This window comes from Chiloscyllium punctatum, chromosome 18 (genome assembly GCF_047496795.1).
Source record: "Chiloscyllium punctatum isolate Juve2018m chromosome 18, sChiPun1.3, whole genome shotgun sequence".
Classification (NCBI taxonomy): domain Eukaryota; kingdom Metazoa; phylum Chordata; class Chondrichthyes; order Orectolobiformes; family Hemiscylliidae; genus Chiloscyllium; species Chiloscyllium punctatum.
The window spans coordinates 8,621,194-8,639,545 of record NC_092756.1 but is presented as its reverse complement, the minus strand read 5'-3'; the positions used below and the strand labels follow the sequence as shown (position 1 = coordinate 8,639,545).

The 18,352-nt window shown below is 46.1% G+C and overlaps 1 long non-coding RNA gene across 1 annotated transcript in view; it reads right to left on the bottom strand.

Annotated features, from left to right (window-relative positions):
* Positions 1-551: 551 nt before the first annotated feature.
* LOC140488921 (uncharacterized) overlaps positions 552-18,352 on the bottom strand; it is a 28,436-nt gene continuing 10,635 nt past the window's right edge. The window contains exons 2-4 of the long non-coding RNA XR_011963052.1: positions 11,897-12,468; positions 6,670-6,776; positions 552-799 (exon numbers count right to left, since the gene is read on the bottom strand). This is a non-coding gene — a long non-coding RNA (uncharacterized lncRNA). The remainder of the gene's footprint in view (positions 800-6,669; positions 6,777-11,896; positions 12,469-18,352) is intronic.

Here is an 18,352-nt window from a genome sequence, read left to right as displayed (position 1 = left end):
CAGCAAAATTATATATTAGTGAAAAGGAAGGACTGTAGGAAAAGGAGAATTCTGCCATTTGTGTCTAAGGAAATAAGGGAGTCTACCAAATTGAAACAGAAGGGATACAAATTGGCAAAGACCAAGGAGAAACTAGGAGATTAGAACAACTTTAAAGATCAACAAAAATCTTGATGAGATTTTGACTGGGTCTACAAATGAGCAGCTATCCCCAGGGCAAGAATAGCAGTTTACACTGCTCGAGGAAACCTATTGCGTGGGGAACATATGGCCTAATTAATTGTTGAAGTACTTATCTGAAGAAGTCTGTCAGCATAGAGATGAACCTGATAAAGTTAAAAATTACATCGTGCTTGGAAAGCTAGTGCTTCCTAATAAACCTGTTGGACTATAGCCTAGTGTCGTGTGATTTTTAACTTTGTCCACCCCATTCCATCACCGGCTCCTCCACATGAGAATCCTGACAGACAACCCCACCAAAACTGAAGCACCTGTCAAGTACTTGACTGAGCCACGGAGGTGTTGGGGAGACTTTTTAAACTGCCGTTGCCACGGAGATAACACTGACAACCAGCCTCCATTCAAAGCCTCAAAGCACGTTAACATGGACTTGGCTGTGTCTCAGTACTTTTTCCAGTCACACTGACATTTGAAATATCCGCCCACGGACAGAATGCACACCTTTCCTTCCAGATGAAAAGGCCAATGATATTCAGATCAGATCGGATCAAGTAACTATCAGATCTGAATATGAAGTTCAATTTGAATTTCTCATCTGCAAATCCACCCTTTCCGTACCCTTCAACAGAAAAAAACAAGTCACCATTGTTAATACAGGATTGAACTTTATAGAACAATGATAGTATTAAATTGTAGTTTCCTTGTTCCCCCAAAGCTCTAAATCTCAGTCTCACAATTTCTCTCTCTTGTTAACTGAAATCCAAACCAATCTCATCCCTCCTTTCCTCCACACCCAGTTCTCACAATCTCTCTCCTCGCCTTGAATTCAGTTTCCGAGCTGCTGTCTGCAGAATAAGAACCAAATCAATGAGTTTGATTTGGAGCCTCCATGGTGTTGGTGAATCCTCCCCCCATCTCCCAGAACCCCCATTCTCTGATGAGAACCATTCTGCACACACTGGCCAAATCATATCTGGTTGAACTAAAATTAAACAAATTAGAACTCCAATTGGAGGCCCATCCTTGTCATTTTCCATAACAATCCTGACTATTCATAAGAGTTCTGATACCTTGCTGCAAAATGCTCCCCCATTGATTTTTTGGCCACTCGTCAGGATACCACGCAAAGGGCTATTCCCCTGGGTCGGGTTCTCAGAGGAAATAAGGAAGGGAGCTGGCAATGACAGATTAATCCCACACATCCACAGCCTCCCTCCCTGGCACTGACCCGCCCTGCACATACGCCAACAACTGGCCAGCACTGCGCCCGTGCACTGATCTCCCTTCCTACGGAACATGCTCTCGATCTCACAGGAGCCTGGAGGATTGTTATCAGCTGCTGCTCAATAGAGTGGAGGGGGCGGGGCTGGAGGACTGGGACAATGGGATTGTAAACAATGAATGAATGTGGAGGACACTGGAGGATGGACAGTTCATTGAGGGACAGGATCAGTGCAGCAGCAGGAGGGGATACTGGACAAACTGAGTAATGGGAGAGTCTGACAGGAGAGAAACTACAGGAAGGTTCTGTTTGGAGACTCAGGCAGGGACAGCTGGGAGACAGTATGGCCTGGTGGCTTGGGCATGTTTTCCAATCAGCCTCTTCAAAGCCGCTGTTACCAAACTCTGAACCCGATTCTCTGGGTCCAGAGGTAAGGACACTACCACCATTTCATGGTGGACTCGTGGAAAGAAAGGAAGATTTTCACAAGCTCACTCACATGGAAACTCCATGAGCTCCTCGTACTTACTGTCTACGGTGGGGATGGAGGAGACAGAGCAGTTGGGAGGGGGTAGGGATATAGGGACTGCCTTTCAAAAGGAACTCACCTGTGTTGGTGTTATTAACAAGACTCAATACGCAGTCACAAACACAAAGCTGGTGTACGTGAACGTTATCCAGAATATTAAATCCTATAACTGGGCGACGCAGACCCCAATGTACAGAGTTAAGTCCTGGATATCAATAACAGCCTTGTGCGGGGGAAATCATGACTCATGAACTGGACTGAGTTTACTGAAGAAGTGACAAAGCGGATTGATTAGGGCAGAGCGGTGCACATGATCTTCATGGACTTCAGGAAGGCGTTCGACAAGGTTCCTCATGGGAGATTGGTTCGCAAGGTTAGATCTCATGGGATACTGGGAGAACTAGCCATTTGAATATAGAACTGGTTCAAAGGTCGAAGACAGAGAGTGGTGGTAGAGTGATGCTTTTCAGGCTGGAGGCCTGTGACCAATGGAATGTCACAAAGATCGGTGCTGAATCCACTACTGTTTGCCATTTATATCAATGATTTGGATGAGAACATAAGATGTAATGTTCGCATGTTTGCAGATGACACCAAAATTGGCAGTGTAGTGGACAGTGAAAAAGATTACCTCAGAGTACAATGGGATCTCGATCAGATAGGCGAATGGGCTGAGGCGTTCAGTTTACAAAAATGTGAGATGCTGCATTTTAGGAAAGCAAACCTGGGGAGGACTTTTGCAGTTAATAGTAACTTCCTAGGGAGTGTTGTGAAACAAAGAGACCTTGGAGTGCAGGTTTATAGTTCCTCAAAAGTAGAGTCACAGGTGGATAGGATAGTGAAGAAGGTAGTTGGTATGCTTTCCTTTATTGGTCAGAGAATGTAGTATAGGTGTTGGGATGTCATACTGTGGCTGTACAGGACATTGATTAGGCAACTTTTGAAATATTCCAGCAATTCTGGTCTCCTTCTTATCGGAAGGATGTTCTCAAACTTGAAAGGGGTCAGAAAAGAATTACAAGGATGTTGCCAGCGTTGGATAGGGTGTTTTCCCTGCAGGTCGGAGGCTGAGGGGTGACCTGATAGAGATTTATAAAATCAGCCAGTCATGGGTAGGGCAAATAGACAAGGTCTTTTTCCTGTGGTTAGGGTATACAGAACTAGGTGAGAGGGAGGGGAGAGTAGGCAGAGAGTGTGGGCTGAGGGTGGAGGGAAAGAGAGAATGTGGGGATTGAGAGTGGTCGCACAGGTGAGGACAGAGATGGGGGCAGGGGAGGACAGGCAGAGGCAGGGGAGAATCAGAGAAGTGGAAGTGGAACAGAGGGGGAGGGAAACAGAGAGAGGGGAACAGAAAGTTATTTTATAGATCGACAACTCAACCCTGTTCCTGTTTTCTCCTCCTCACTTTCAATCCCTCTGAAGAGCTCAGAACTGCATAGTTCCTGGAAAGTCAAGTTTCAGGGAGACTGGGTGCTGAAGACTGCATTTGGGACGCTGACCTTTATTGGTCAGTGCACTCATCAATAAGGGGACCTGGGTTCGATTCCAGTCTGTCGTGTTTGCACATTATCCCTCTGTGTGTTTGCACGGGCATCCTCTGGGCGCTCTGGTTTCCTCAAAAAATCCAAAGACGTGCAGGTTAGGTGGATTAACTGTGGGTAATGCTGGGTCACATGGTTCAGGTGGGATGCTATTCCGATGGTTGGTAAGGTCTCATGGGCTGAATGGGCTACTTCCACACTGTATGGATTCTGTCACTGAGTATAAGAGTCAGGAGGTCACGTTGTGGCTGTACAGGGCATTGGTGAGGCCAGTTTTAGAATACCACATTCAAATCTAGTCTCCCTGATTTCAGGAAGATAGGACTCAGCCCCATAATAACAAGTTCCTGGGAAGTGTTGACGAACAAATACACTGTGCAGAGTGGTTTGATAGTTCCTTGAAAGTGGGGCTGAAGGTAGACAGGTCGGTGAAGGTGGTGTTTGCTGTGCTAGCTGTTATTGGGCAGTGCATTGAGTATAGGAGTTGGGAAATCATGGTTCGGTTGTACAGTTTATTGGCTCAGCCACTTCTGGAATGCCCAGACTGCTTTACATTCTAGTATCCCTGCTATAGGAAAGATGTTGGGAAACCTGAAAAAGTCCAGAAAAGATTTATAAGGGTGCTGCCAGTATTGAAACATGTGACCCATAAGGACGGGCTGAGGACATTTTGCCTGGCGTAGTGGACGTTGTAGGATGGCATTATACAACGTCTTCAAAACTGCATTGTTTCCTGCAACTGTCACCGTTTCAGATGCTGCCAGACCTGCTGAGGATCTCCAGCAATTTTTTTGTTTGTTTTTATTTCAGATTTCCACGATTTTGCTGAGGCACTTAGAGTCATAGACATTTAAAAGGCTTCATATTTTTTTTACTCTCACCCCTGGGATGGCAGGACTGATGGATGAAGAGGACTCAATCCTCGTTTAATTCTCCTTTCCTTTGTCTTTCTGAGCTGTTGCCTGCATCACAAAGACTCTTTCTCCCATCCCCTGACCTGAATCTGGCCCATCTAAGCCACTCTTTAGCTCCCAACCCCCTGCCAGACTAGTTACAATCTCACCAATGGAACTGGTAATCACCCCACCAGTAGATTTCTCCCAGCCCTGCCCAGGGGTAACCAGTCAGGCTGGTACAAGTCTCACTTAGCCCAGAAATGGTCGCAGTGCCTGGAACATCTAAACCCTTCTGTGGTACACCATTTCTCCAGCCACACAGCCAGCTTATCTATCCTCTTGTTCCTACTCTCACTAGCACATGGCACTGGGTGTAATTCTGACATTCTTACTTTTCATTTTAATATATCTGATTTTCCTTTATACATATTTCAGGCCCTCATCCCTTTGTTTCGCGATGTCGTTGTTATCTGTGTGTTCAACAACCATTGGTTATTTACCCTCCAGGTACAGAACTCACTGTAGCCACTCAATGCTATTACAGATCCGAGCACCAGGAAGGTAACATACCATCCTTGATTCATGTCTGTGGCCACAGAAGTACCTGCCCTTACTCTGACCATTGATCCCATGTCACTATAGCCCTGCAACTGTCTTTCCTCCTGTTCGGTGCAGCAGAGCTATCTGTGGTGTCATGACCCTGGCTGTTGCTGATTTCCCCAAGAGGCCACCCCACCCATTAACGCCCAACAGAATTCCAACCGGTATACAGTATCTGTTTGAGAAGGGGATGATCAATGGGGACTGCTGCACTCCCTTGCTGAGCCTTTAACTTGATGTGATGGTCACCCATTCCCTTTGTGCCTGTGTAACCCTCACCTGCAGTGTGATGAACTCAATAAACGTGCTCTCCATAATATTCTCAGTATCATAGATGGTCCACAGTGAGTCCACTCACAGCTCCAGGTCTGAAAAGCAGTTTCCCAGAAGCGCAGATGGACACACTTCCTACACACATAGCCGTCAGGGACACTGGAAGCGTCCCTTATTTCCCACATTGTAAAAGAGGAGCCCACCACGGGTGTGAAGGTTCCTGTCTCAATGTCTCTCTAGATTCAGCTAGTTACTCCCATTAAGAGAATTTAAAAGAGCTTTCAACCTTCCTTCACTTCAAACGTGTCCATTATAATCAATAGCCCCAATCTTTACTTAAGCTGATATATTATACTTTAAAAACTGTTAACAAATACTCCGCAGTATCGCTTACAAATTGGCTGTTCCCATTGGGACCATGTGAAATTCTGAATGGCCTGAACTAAAACTGAGTTTCAGCGTCACCTTCTCCCTGTCGCATCTCCCACTGTTTTCACCCAACTCCAAAACATTCTCATTGAGCCAAGCAGCACTCAGCGTCAACATAGCATTCAGCAATTTCTGGATGAACAGATAATTGTCAGAATCTGGAAAATTCCACGTGAAAAGGTTACTGGAATTTGAGTCCAAAAGAAATTTTAATGGGAAATTTACAGGGAATTGAAAACAAGGAGTTCACAGGTTAAAATCATGAAGTGGTTGACTGGGTCTAAACATCACAGTTCCTGCAAAGAGTCGAGGTGTAGTTTGGATAAATCTATGTTCCCTCTCAGACCAATATCTCCTTCCCGGGCTGCACGGCCCAGAACAGAGCACATACCCCAAAGGTGATCCAACCATGAATTTGTACATTTTTCTGCTATTTGTTTGACAAAAATATGAGAGTCTGGAATAGGGTGGTTCTGGAAAAGCACAGCAGTTCAGGCAGCATCCGAGGAGGAGTAAAATCGACGTTTCGGGCAAAAGCCCTTCATCAGGAATAGAGACAGGGTGCCTGCAGTGTGGAGAGATAAATGAGAGGAGGGTGGGGGTGGGGAGAACGTAGGAAAGAGTACAATAGGTGATTGGGGTGATGCTGAAGGTAATGGGTCAGAGAGGAGCGTGGAGTGGATAGGTGGAAAGGAAGATAGGCAGGTAGGACAAGTCATGGGGACAGTGCTGAGCTGGAAGTTTGGAACTGGGGTGAGGTGGGGGAAGGCGAAATGAGGAAACTGGTGAAGTCTACATTGATGCCCTGTGGTTTAAGTGTTCAAAGGCGGAAGATGAGGCGTTCTTCCTCCAGGCGTCGGGTGGTGAGGGAGCGGTGGTGAAGGAGGCCCAGGACCTCCATGTCATTGCTGAGTGGGAGGGGAGTTGAAATGTTGGGCCACAGGACATTGTTTTTACCTAAACGTATGAGCTACTTTTCGACAGACAGAACAGACAAACCTTTCTCGTTCCACAGTTAAATGCCAATGATATTCAGATCCTGATGACTCCGCTGACTGTAGAAACATGCTGTTGAGATCCCGGTCTCAATTATTCTTAATTAATATCTGATTAAAAAAAATCACAAGACAAAGCTCACAGTCAGTGCAAGATGAATATTAAAGACAAATATTTCCTTGGTATGTGTCTGATGTGTAAATGCTCCTCTTCAAATCGCCCCACCCCCACCCAGGAAGAGGACATGTCCATGCGCCTCGCTGTACCTTGCCCCCAATAAAGATGGCGGCTATAACCCAGGACCTATCACTGCCTGAGGGCCGCAGACATTTTCCCATTTGCTGCAAACGTGGGAGCAGGAGTTTCTAATTCAGGACTAGCGACCTGTACAGAGTGTAATTAAACCCCTCCCAGTCTAAACTGGCACATTTCATTCGGTTTCCGCTGCCACTTCCCCTTTCCCGTTTCCATCTCCTTCACACACCGAGGGTCATTCCGGTACCTGTGACCCTTCCTTAGATCCGATTGTAGGAATTCTAAATTTTCCCAGCCACCGTGTGGAAACAGGGCCATCGGCCCAACACGCTCACAACCACCCTCCGATGATTATCCCACCCAAACCCATTCCCCGACCCTATTATTCTACATTTCCCCTGACTCATGCACCTAAACTATGCACCCCAGAACGCTACGGGAAATGTAGCTTGGCCAATTTACCGAACTGGCATATCTTTGGACTGCAGGAGATAGGGGATAAAGAGTAAATAATAGTTTGAGATGGAGTGCAAAGAGAGACCAGAACATTTGGAAAGACAAAGGAGTGGATTACGATCTTGCTGGGAGGGTGCATAGCTGTTAATGGAGGGGACAGGAACCTGTGTCTGGCAGCATCTCAGTGGCGGTGGTGGAAATGGTGGCTGATTATCTAAGTCCTGCTGCAAAAAAGACCCTGAGCTTCCAGTTACCAGCTCTTTCACACACAAGACTGTTCCCTGGCCAAAATCTCTGTCTCAAGCTTACTGCAGTGTTCCAGTGAAACTTGATGCAAGCTGGCAGAACACTCCAGAACATACCAAATTGCCTCCTCTTTCAAGGATTCACAATTTCCCCTGCCATGTGGTCAACAATGCTCTCCAGTGTATCTCCTCCTCTTCCTGCACCTCTACTCTTGAACCCCACACCTCCAACGCAACAAGGATTGAACCCCCAGTCCTCACCTTCCACCCAGATCATCCTCTGTCAGTTCCACCACCTTCGATCAGACCGCACCATCAGAGATATATTTCCCTTCCCACCCCTTTCAGCATTCCACAAAGACCATTTCCTCTGGGACTCCCTCATTGGATCCATGCTCCCCACCAACCCACCCTCCACTCCCATCACCTTTGATTCAAGAGGTGTAAAACCTGTGCCAACACCTTCCCTTCACGGCAAATCACGGCACCAAAGGATCCTCCCACATCCAGCAGAGATTTCCCTGCACGTCCAGATACCTCACCTATTTTATCCTTTGCTCTCGATGTGGTCTCCTCTACATTGGGGAATCAGGATGCCAACTTGATTCAGAGAACATTTCTGGAACACATGCACCAAACAACTCCACCACCCTCTCAACGACCACTTCAACGCCCTCCCCCACTCCACCAAGGACATGCAGGTTCTGGGCTGCCTCCATCGCCAAATCCCAGCCACCCGACGCCTGGAAGAATAACACCTTATCTTCCACATTAACCCGTCAACCACACAGCATCAAGGTTTGCTCATCTCCCCTCCCCCCACCTTATCTCAGATCCAACCCTCCAACTCGACACTGGCCTCCTGAACTGTCCCACCTGTCCATCTTCCTTCCCAATTATCCACTGCAACCTCTCATCATTACCTCCCATCTACATCTAACTATTGCTTTCCGAGTTCCCATCCCACCAACCCCACACACCCCTCTTATTTACCTGTCAGCCTTCTTACCTTTGGAGAGCTGATGAGTTAAGCCGCCTCCTTTCTGCATTAACAATTCTGTGAACATTTCATTGTGAGCCCTCGAAGGAAATATCAGGGCAGGGTTTGTAAAGAGGTCAGATTGAATGAGGGTCTCAGTGAACAAAATTGAGACACAGATACAGAGAGGTTTTGGGATGGATTGAATCAAATGTTACCAATTTGCACGGCTGTCAACATTACAGAAGTTACAAAGGGGAGTGATCAAGAGAGTGGAATTAGAGCAGCAAATAAATGTTAAACATTTGTGCAGCTAAAGGGGATGCTGGGTAAAGATACCACAGTTAGTGCTTATTTCATTCCAGACACACCAGCCAGGGCACACACCCTTGCTGTATCTAGCATATTGATCTCTTTAAGATGTTTGTTCATTTGAAGTGTTCCATGTTTAGATAGTCCAGAGAAGACAGCTTCATTCTCCTCAATCTCTTCTGCCAAGGCGATGCTGCTGTTAGAATTCAAGTCACTATGGCGTGTTACTGGCTGCTTCAAGGACTGGAACTGGCAATTGAGACTGAAAGGCTACTGTATAAAATATCTTCAATTGTATTGCCAGATTGCCAGACACATGTGGGGTTTTAAGAAAAAGAACTTAAATGATGGGCACTGAGTGTCAGAGTGCCTACTGTTGTGGGGACATTCTGTTCAGATCCAATCTATTGGTAATTGTTAGAATTGACTTATCCTGGCTCCAGAGAAGTGGGCAGAGCGTTATAACGGTCATCGAAGGTGGTAACAAATTTCCCAGAGGTTACAAATTGTAAATGACAGAGTAGGCATGAGTTCTGCTGGTAAAGTGTATAAATTTATTCAAAATGGTTCCAATTTACTTTCAGAAACAAGTGAGAGAAAAGCACATTACTGAGGCCTTTGCATTAGTCCAAATTTAGAAATTCAGGAGAGCTGAAGGGAGAGCTGGTGTTGGCAGTTGTAGTAATAATAGGGAAAAACTTGTTTCACAGAGAGAGAGAGTTCTCAGATGGAAAACTCAGCTTTAACATCGCATCAACTGCAGAGTCGTCCAATTCTGCAGGTCCTGATCCTTATCAGTAATATGAAAAGGGGAAAGCAGCATTCCTAGCTCAGAGAAATCATTCTCATGTTAGGCATGTTGTTGAATATTTAACCGGTCATGTGATCTGCGAAAACACCAATGTAACGGGACCAGGGCGAAGCTGTGTAAATGTGGGGACTGTGGGAAGAAATTTACTTACCCCTCCCAGTGGCACACTCACTGACACAGTCACACTGGGGAGAGGCTGTTCACCTGCCTCACGTATGGGAAGGGATTTACTCGATCTTACAATCTGCTGAGGCACCAGAGGGGGCACAATGGATTTAGATCCTTCACCTGCTCCATGTGTGGGAAAGGATTCACTCAGTCCTCTGATCTGCTGAAACACCAGCGAGCTCACTCTGGAGAATGACCATTCACTTGCTCCCAATGTGGGGAGAGATTCACTCAAATGCACCACCTGCTGAGACCCCAGTGAGCCCACACAGGGGGAGAGGCCAATCAGATGGTCAGGGTGGGAGAGGGAATTCAGTGATTCATCCTGACCCCCTGAGATCCCAGTGAGCCCACACAGGGGAGAGGCAATTCAGATGGTCAGTGTGTGAGAGGGGATTCAGTGATTCATCCTGACCCCCTGAGACCCCAGTGAGCCCACACAGGGGAGAGGCCACTCAGATGGTCAGGGTGGGAGAGGGGATTCAGTGATTCATCCTGCCCCCTGAGACCCCAGTGAGCCCACACAGGGGAGAGGCCATTCAGATGGTCAGTGTGGGAGAGGGGATTCAGTGATTCATCCTGACCCAAGACACCAGCGGGTTCACACTGGGTAGGAGCTGTTTCAATCTCTGTGTGACAAGGGATGTGCTGAGACTCAACACGACTGAGAGACCAGTGAGTGCACACAGGGAAGTGGTCATCCCCCTGCTCCGTATGGTGTAGAGTTCACACATCACTGCAGGACTCTGATTCTGCAGTTACTGTCCATCAGAGTCAGGAGTGGACCTTGTACATGATGACACTGCTGGAGTATTGATGTTGTTGTTGTTAACCACATTAACTAGGCTGGAGTTGACTGAATTTATATTGCCACTTTCTGAACCTCAGGATGCCTCTCTGGGCAGTAGGTCACCACAAACAGCAATGTGACAAGGAGCAGGGTTCATCTGTGTTGATTTAAATTGTGATCATAGCACTGCTGTCTCACAGCACCAGGTAAAAGGTTGGAGTCCAGCCTTGGTCAAATGCCTATGTGGGGTATCCACATTCTCCCCATAATAGTGTGGGTCCCCTCCATGTGCGCTGGTTTTCTCCCACAATTCAAAGATATGCAGGTTAGGTGGATCGGTCGTCATAAATTGTCCACAGTGTTCAGAATTTGCAGACTAAGTGGATCAGCCATGGGAAATGCAGTGTTACAGGGATGGTTGGTGGGATTTGATGGACCAATGCTCTCCTTCCACACTGTAGGGATTATATTCTATGATTGAGGATAAAGAATATTCTCAGGGTCTCCTTGGAAGAGGGGTGTGTGGGGTGTATCAATGCTCTCTATGCCATTAGATAGAGGTGGGCACCGCAGGGGATACAGTGCATTATCTTCACCACCACCGCCACCCCCTCAACCCCAACTCTACTTTGATTTAGTCCCTTCCCACTCTGTCACTTGTAATGGTTTGCTTTGCCCATAATGGGCTTTGTTTGTAAATATTCAACTGATGACACTGGTGTGCTCCTGCTGGTGATTATACGTTAACAAAAAGAAAAATAATGGAATAATGATGTTGATGGTGGGAAGGTTGCTCAGCTGTGTGAGATAACACTTCAGGGTAGGAGAAATGGAAGAAAAATGCTTCACAGCTCACAGAACGAGAACTGAAAATAGTTAAATCAAACCAAAGGTTCAGAGAGGGAAGGAATATTTCCCTGGAGTTTGAGTAACTGAAAAGTGATGGGGTCCGGGAGTAGACAGGATTTTGTTTAAAGGGCATTTGAAATTTTAAAAACTGTTATATGCAGATAGTTTCGATTCTTTAAGTTTTATTTATTGTGGAATGAACTTGTACTTTAAAAAAAACAAATTCACAAACCTTGCGTTAAAGATAAATGTTAAAAAATCCATCAAACCATCCCTCACTGAAAACTGAGGTGGAAGTGCAATCTCCTGCAGAATTCCTGCCCTGACTACTTCTTCCTACCCGGGATCCATGGCTATATACATACCTGGGAGATAGCAGCAGGAGAAGGCCATTCGACCTTTGAATCTGGCTCCACCATTCAATGGGAAACAGCTGACCATCCAGCTCAGTCTCCTGTTCCTGCTCTGTTCCAATCCCCTTTCATGACTTTACCACGATGAACTATATTTCAGTCATCCTTGGGCTTCACTGCCTTTTATACCAGCGATGTTGCTGTGTTATTACTGGGTATAGGCAGGGGTAATGTGATGGTGCTCTTCCTGGAGGACACACTCAGCATCCCTCATCATCCTGCAGTAACATCAACTGGGTTTCAGCAACTCGAGATAGAAACCGTTTCCAGGATATGGGCATCACTGTCTCAGCCAGCATTTATTCCCCATCTCTCGTTCCCATTGAGAAGATGGTAGTGAGCTGCTGTCTTGAACCATTCACAGTCCATTTGGTGCAGATAGACCGACAATGCTGGGAGGGAGAGTGTTGCAGGATTTTGGCCGAGTGATTCTCCATCTTTGGTTCTTCAAATGTTGGTTAACTTTATCACGATCGGCACATGATTTTGAGATTTCAGCCTGCAAATCTACACCATCTAGCACCCTGTGTAAAGGAATATGCACAGATTAGAAATTCAGAACAGACTATTCTAGTTTCTCTGGAATATCTTTTTCCCCTTTCTTCCCCCAAAGCTTTAACCCTCCAGCCCACTTACTCTCTCCCACCATTCTGACTCTGCTGCCCCTAATGTACACCCTCCTCATTCTCATGGAGTTACTGATAAACAGATCCATGCCACCACTTCCCGTCCCTGGTTAGACTCTGCACCCTTTCTGGGTTTACTTGCTTTCCCTTCAGTTGCTGCAAGTCAATAATGTAAGAGCAGAATGAAACAGACGGAAACAGAAAGGGAGGTGGCAGATCCTGGACAGAAGAGGAACCTTCAGTCTGGGAGAATGGGTCAGATTCTTCCTTGTTTCCCTTTAGATTATTCGGAGCATTACAACGAACTGGGGATGGAGAGTAGTCCCACGAGGGTGTAGTGACACTTTAACCCCCCCAACTGATCAATACTACAAGCAGATACGTTCCTCCTCTAGCCAATCACAGTGTGAAATACTTTCCCCTAATTACCACAAAACACATGCTCCAAAACCTGCCCACATTCTGTACATGTACAGTGCCGGGTTTCCCCATACACCTGTGGTTCCTGCCTCAGGAATTATGGGAGTTGCAGTCCCCATGAAGTCACTGGAGCCCTGTCTCTGGAAAGTGAATGAAACGTGTGGGGAAGGTGTTATGTATTGGATCCCCATTCAGACAGACAGGACATATGGCTTGTCACTGGGTTTTACTGAGACATCTGGTTAGACAACCCAATTTCTGACGTAAGGAATATAGATTCAGTCAATTGCGGGGTGGAGGGGTCAATAAGGGGAAGCAGTTTTAGGCAGAGGTGGCTCAGTGGCTAGCACCTCTGCCTCACAGCTTCAGAGACCCTGGTTTGATTCAAGCCTTAGGTGACTGTGTGGAGTTTCCACGTTCTCCCAGTGGGTGCATGGTTTTGGTTGGTGTTCCAGCTTCTTCCCAAAGTCCAAAGATGTGCAGGTTAGGTGGATTCGCAATGCTAAACCACAGTGTCCATGCATGTGCAGGTTAAACCATTAACCATGGGAAATACTGGGAATGGGTGAGTCTGAATTATAGGATTGATGTGGACTCGATGGATGAATACCCTGCTTCTGCACTGTAGGGATTCTATTTTATTCTCATGAAGAAGAATATACCTATCTCGATGTGTTATGAATCTGTGGAATTCCCTATTCAAAACGCAGTGGATGCCAAGACAATGAGCAAATTTAATGGACAGATACAGATTTTTAATTTGCAATGAGCTGAAGGGTGAGAGAGAGAGAGAGAGGGTGAGAGAGAGAGAGCGCAGGCGGGAAAATCCAGCTGAGACCGAGGTGAGCTCAATCATCATGGTATTAAATGGTGGAGCTGGTTCGAAGGGCTGCATTGCCTCTCCTGTGCCCAGTACTTATCTTCTTGCGGTAATAACTGAAAAGCTGAATCCAAAAATCACCAACTTCACCAAAGGAGATTTTTGGAAAATGTAGGGTAGTCAAGTGGATTAGCATTCAAAACTGAGATAGTGAGGAAGTGTGTAGAAGATAATGATTTTACAATTTTAAACTGAGGGGTAACAGTGATTTATGGTTATAGACTGTGTGGTACATTCACACTGTCCAGAATACTCTGTTGTGAATATCTATTCTGTAATTTATTACAAAGCCAAGGTCATTGATAATGAAAACCAAAACACCCAGGAAACATCGCCTCACCTCGTAATCTGACAAAAGCCGCGTGATAAATCTGGTTGAATTTAGAACACAGATGGAAAGCGGGTAGATTAAATGCAGTCCGAAGATCCTGTGCTAAAACAAAGAAGACTACAATAGGATGAGGCAGGAGTTGGTAATGTAGACTGGGAGCAAAGACTTTTCGATGCGATAGTTTACAGACAGTGGAGGAATACCAAAGCAATTTTTCGAAGTGCTCAGCAAAAGTATATATCAGTGAAAAGGAAGGACTGTCGGAAAAGGAGTAAGCTGCCATGTCTAAGGAAATAAGGGAGTCTATCAAATTGAAATAGAAGGCATACAAATTTGCAATGACCAAGGAGAAATTAGGAGATTAGAAAAACTTCAAAGGTCAACTGAAAGCTTGATGGGATTGGGTATAAATAGTGATGAGTAGCTATGCCCAGGGACAGAATAGCAGTTTACACTGTTAGAGGGAAACCTATTGTTTGGTGAACATATGGCCTCTCTAATTGTTGAAGCATTTAACTGTTACCAGAGAGATAATCCTGATCAAGTTAAAAATCACAGCACACCCCAAAAAGCTTGTACTTCCAAATAAACCTGTAGGACTATAACCTGGTGATGTGTGGTTTTTAACTTTGTCCACCCCACTCCAACCCCGGCTCATCCACATCAGCATCCCAATAGACAGCCCCACTGAAACTGAAGTGCCTGTCAGATAATTGAGGGAGCCACGGGGGTGTGGGGGGAGTGGTGTGTGGTTTAACCACAGAGTTTAACTGAACTAGAGTTTTTAACTGTTGTTGCCGTGGAGATAATCCTGAGAGACAGTCTCCATGCAAAGTCACAAATCATAAAAGGTAGAAGAATGGGAGCCGTACATCGGACCTGATGCTGCCGAAAGGCGTTTTGCACGTAAAATACCCAGGTAACTACCATGTCTCATCAATAAAGACTCAAAGAAGACCTCTCAGAGTTTTGTGCTTTGTAATTCCTGTCCAGCAGGGTTCAGGAAGATGAGGACACAGCAGTCAGTCGTCACAGTGGAGAACACGAAGAACATGCCAGTAATTGACAAGGAGACTGAGGAAGGTGAGGATCTAGAAACGACCATTATCAAGAAAGAGTTAGAGCTGGGCAAGCTAATAGCGCTAACGGTAGACAAGTCTCCTTCCACTAATGGAATACATCCCAGGATACCAACAGAGTTCGGGGGAGAAATAGCAAATGCACTTAGTTACAGCATCCTACAGCAGAGACAGGCCCTTTGGCCCAAAATGGCCCATGCCAATCAGAATGTCCATCCACGCTAACCCCATTTCCCTGCACTTGGCCCATCTGCTTCTGAAACTTTGCTATCCATCTATTTGTCCAAATGCCTTTTACATGTTTTTAGTGTACCCGCCTCAACCACTTCCACTGGTAGCTCATTCCATATACATACCACCCTCTGGGTAAAACAGTTGCTCCTCACCTTCCCTTTTATTCTTTCTCCTCTAACCTTAAACTGATGCCCTCCAGTCCTTGGTTCCCTGGGAAAAAGACTGAGTGCATTCACCTTACCCACGCCTCGCATGATCATATACACTTCTATAAAATATTCCCCCTCGGTTTCCTCTGCTCTAAACAAAAAAGCCCTCGCTTGTCCAACCTCTCCCTGTAACTCAGACCCCTGAGCCCTGGCATCATCCTTGGAAATTTCTTCTGCACCTTTTCCAGTTTAATAACTGAAACCGACACTGCATTCATCACATTTCCAGTGTTTCCCCACGGCGTTGGAACAGACCTGACAACGCCAATGGATTACAATCAATGATCAATAATTTACCCCGTAACAACAATCCCATTTTCATAGCTTTTTCCATGATGCAGGAATCCTTTTGTCTTTCTGGTTTCATGGTTAATTGTCCTCATACAAAACCAGTGGCTTAACTGTTCCTGGGAAACGTGCCATGATTTTTTAGACTTTCAAAAACCAATGAAATCTCTCTCCACAGTCCCCACGCTAACATGGACTTCACTGTCTCAGTACTTTTTTCCCCAATCACACTGACATTTGAAATATTCGTCCACGGGCAGAATGCACACCTTTCCATCCAGATGAAAAGGCCAATGATATTCAGATCGGCACGGATCAAGTAACTATCAAAACTGAACATGAAGTTCAATTTGAATTTCTCAACTGCAAATCCCCCCTTTCAGTACTGCACAACAGAGAAAACAGAAAGTGCTGGAAATCCTCAGCAGGTCTGGCAGCATCTGAAACGCTGACAGATGCAGGAAACATTGCAGCCTTGAAGAAGTGGTTAGATTATCACACCAGGCACGTGCGCTTGATGGCCAGTTATGTAGAAGATGGGGGCATTGTGTTCAACAGTTTTATACCAGAGACTCTGATCTCATTTGATTCCATGTTTCTCGGCGATTCCCTCTTTTCGGAAGCAGGCAGGAGTGGGAAGCAGTGGAGAATGCAAATGATGTGTGACCTTCCTAGAGAGAGGATTCGTGTACAGTAGCAGGGATCCCTTTCTGGAATGGCCTTGGTGAGACCACACCTGGAGTACTGTGTATACCTTTGTTCCCCTTTCCCAAGGAGAGCTATCCTGGTTATTGAGAAATTAAAGGAGGGTCACAAGCCTGAGTCCTGGTATATGGAGATAGTTATGGGCTGCAGATGCTGGAAGTCAGAGTCCATACAATGTGGATCTGGGGAAGTGCAGCAGGTCAGGCTGCATCAGAGGAGCAGGAAGGTTGATGTTTTGGGTCGGAACCCTTTGTCAGCCCTGATGAATAGTCCTGACGCGAAATGACACCTTTCCAACCCCATCGTATTCATGCTGGTCATCAGGCACCTATTAATTTTAGTCCCAAGTTCTGGCACTCAGCGTGTAATCGATATTGTAGAGCCTGGTGTGATCATCTCAACACTTCTTCAAGGCTGCAATGTTTCCTGCATCTGTCAGCGTTTCAGATGCTGCCCGACCTGCTGAGGATCTCCAGCACTTTTTGATTTTTATTGTGGATTTCACCCATTTTGCTCAAGCGCTTAGAGTCAGAGAGCTGTACAGCTCCATATTTTGCTGACTATAATTCCTGGGATGGCAGGACTGATGGATGAAGAGGGATTCAATCCTCATTTAATCCTCCTTTCCTTTGGCTTTCTGAGCCGCTGAATACATCATTAATATTCTACCTCCCATTGCCTGTCCTGAATCTGACCCATCTAAGCCTACACTTTAGTTCCCATCCCCCTGTTAGACTAGTTGAAACGACACCAATGGGACTGGCAAAAGCCTCCACCAGGAGATTTCTCCCAGCTCTGCCCAGGGGTAACCGGTCAGGCTGGTACAGGACCCACCCAGAAACGGTCCCAGTGCCTGAAGAATCTAAACTCTTCTCTGGTCCACCATTTCGCCAGTCACACGTCCAGCTGATCTATCCTCTTCGTCCTGCTCTCACTAGCACATAGCACTGAGTAAGTCTGACATTATTTTATTTCAGGAGTTACATTTTACTGTATCCCTGATCTCCCTATATCCAGCTTTCAGCACCTCATCCCTTTGTTTAGTGATGACATTGGTATCGGTGTGTTCCACAACCACTGACTTTACCCTCCAGCTCCAGAATGTCCTGCAGCTGCTCCATGATAATCGCGTGCTGGCACCAGGGAGGTAACATACCATCCTGGATTCATTCTGTGACCACAGAAGTGCCTGCCTGAACCTCTGATCATTGAATCCCCTGTCACTATAGCCCTGCCACTGTCTTTCCTCCGGTTCTGTACAGCAGAGCTATCTTGGTATTATGAAACTGGCTGTTGCTGATTTCCCGAGAAGCCACTCCACACATTTACCCCCAACAGAATCCCAAGCAGGATTCAGTATCTTTTTGAGAAGTGGATGATCATTGGGGATTCCTGCACTGCCTTCCTGAGCCTTTTATTTGATCTGATGGTCACCCATTCCCTTTCTGCCTGTGTAACCCTCACCTTGCAGTGTGACGAACTCACTAAATGTGCTGTCCATAACATTCTCAGATGCTCCACAGTGAGTCCACTCATAACTCCAGGTCTGAAAAGCAGTTTCCCTGTAGCTGTAGGTGGGCCCACTTCCTGCACACATAGCCGTCAGGGACACTGAAAGTATCCCTTATTTCCCACA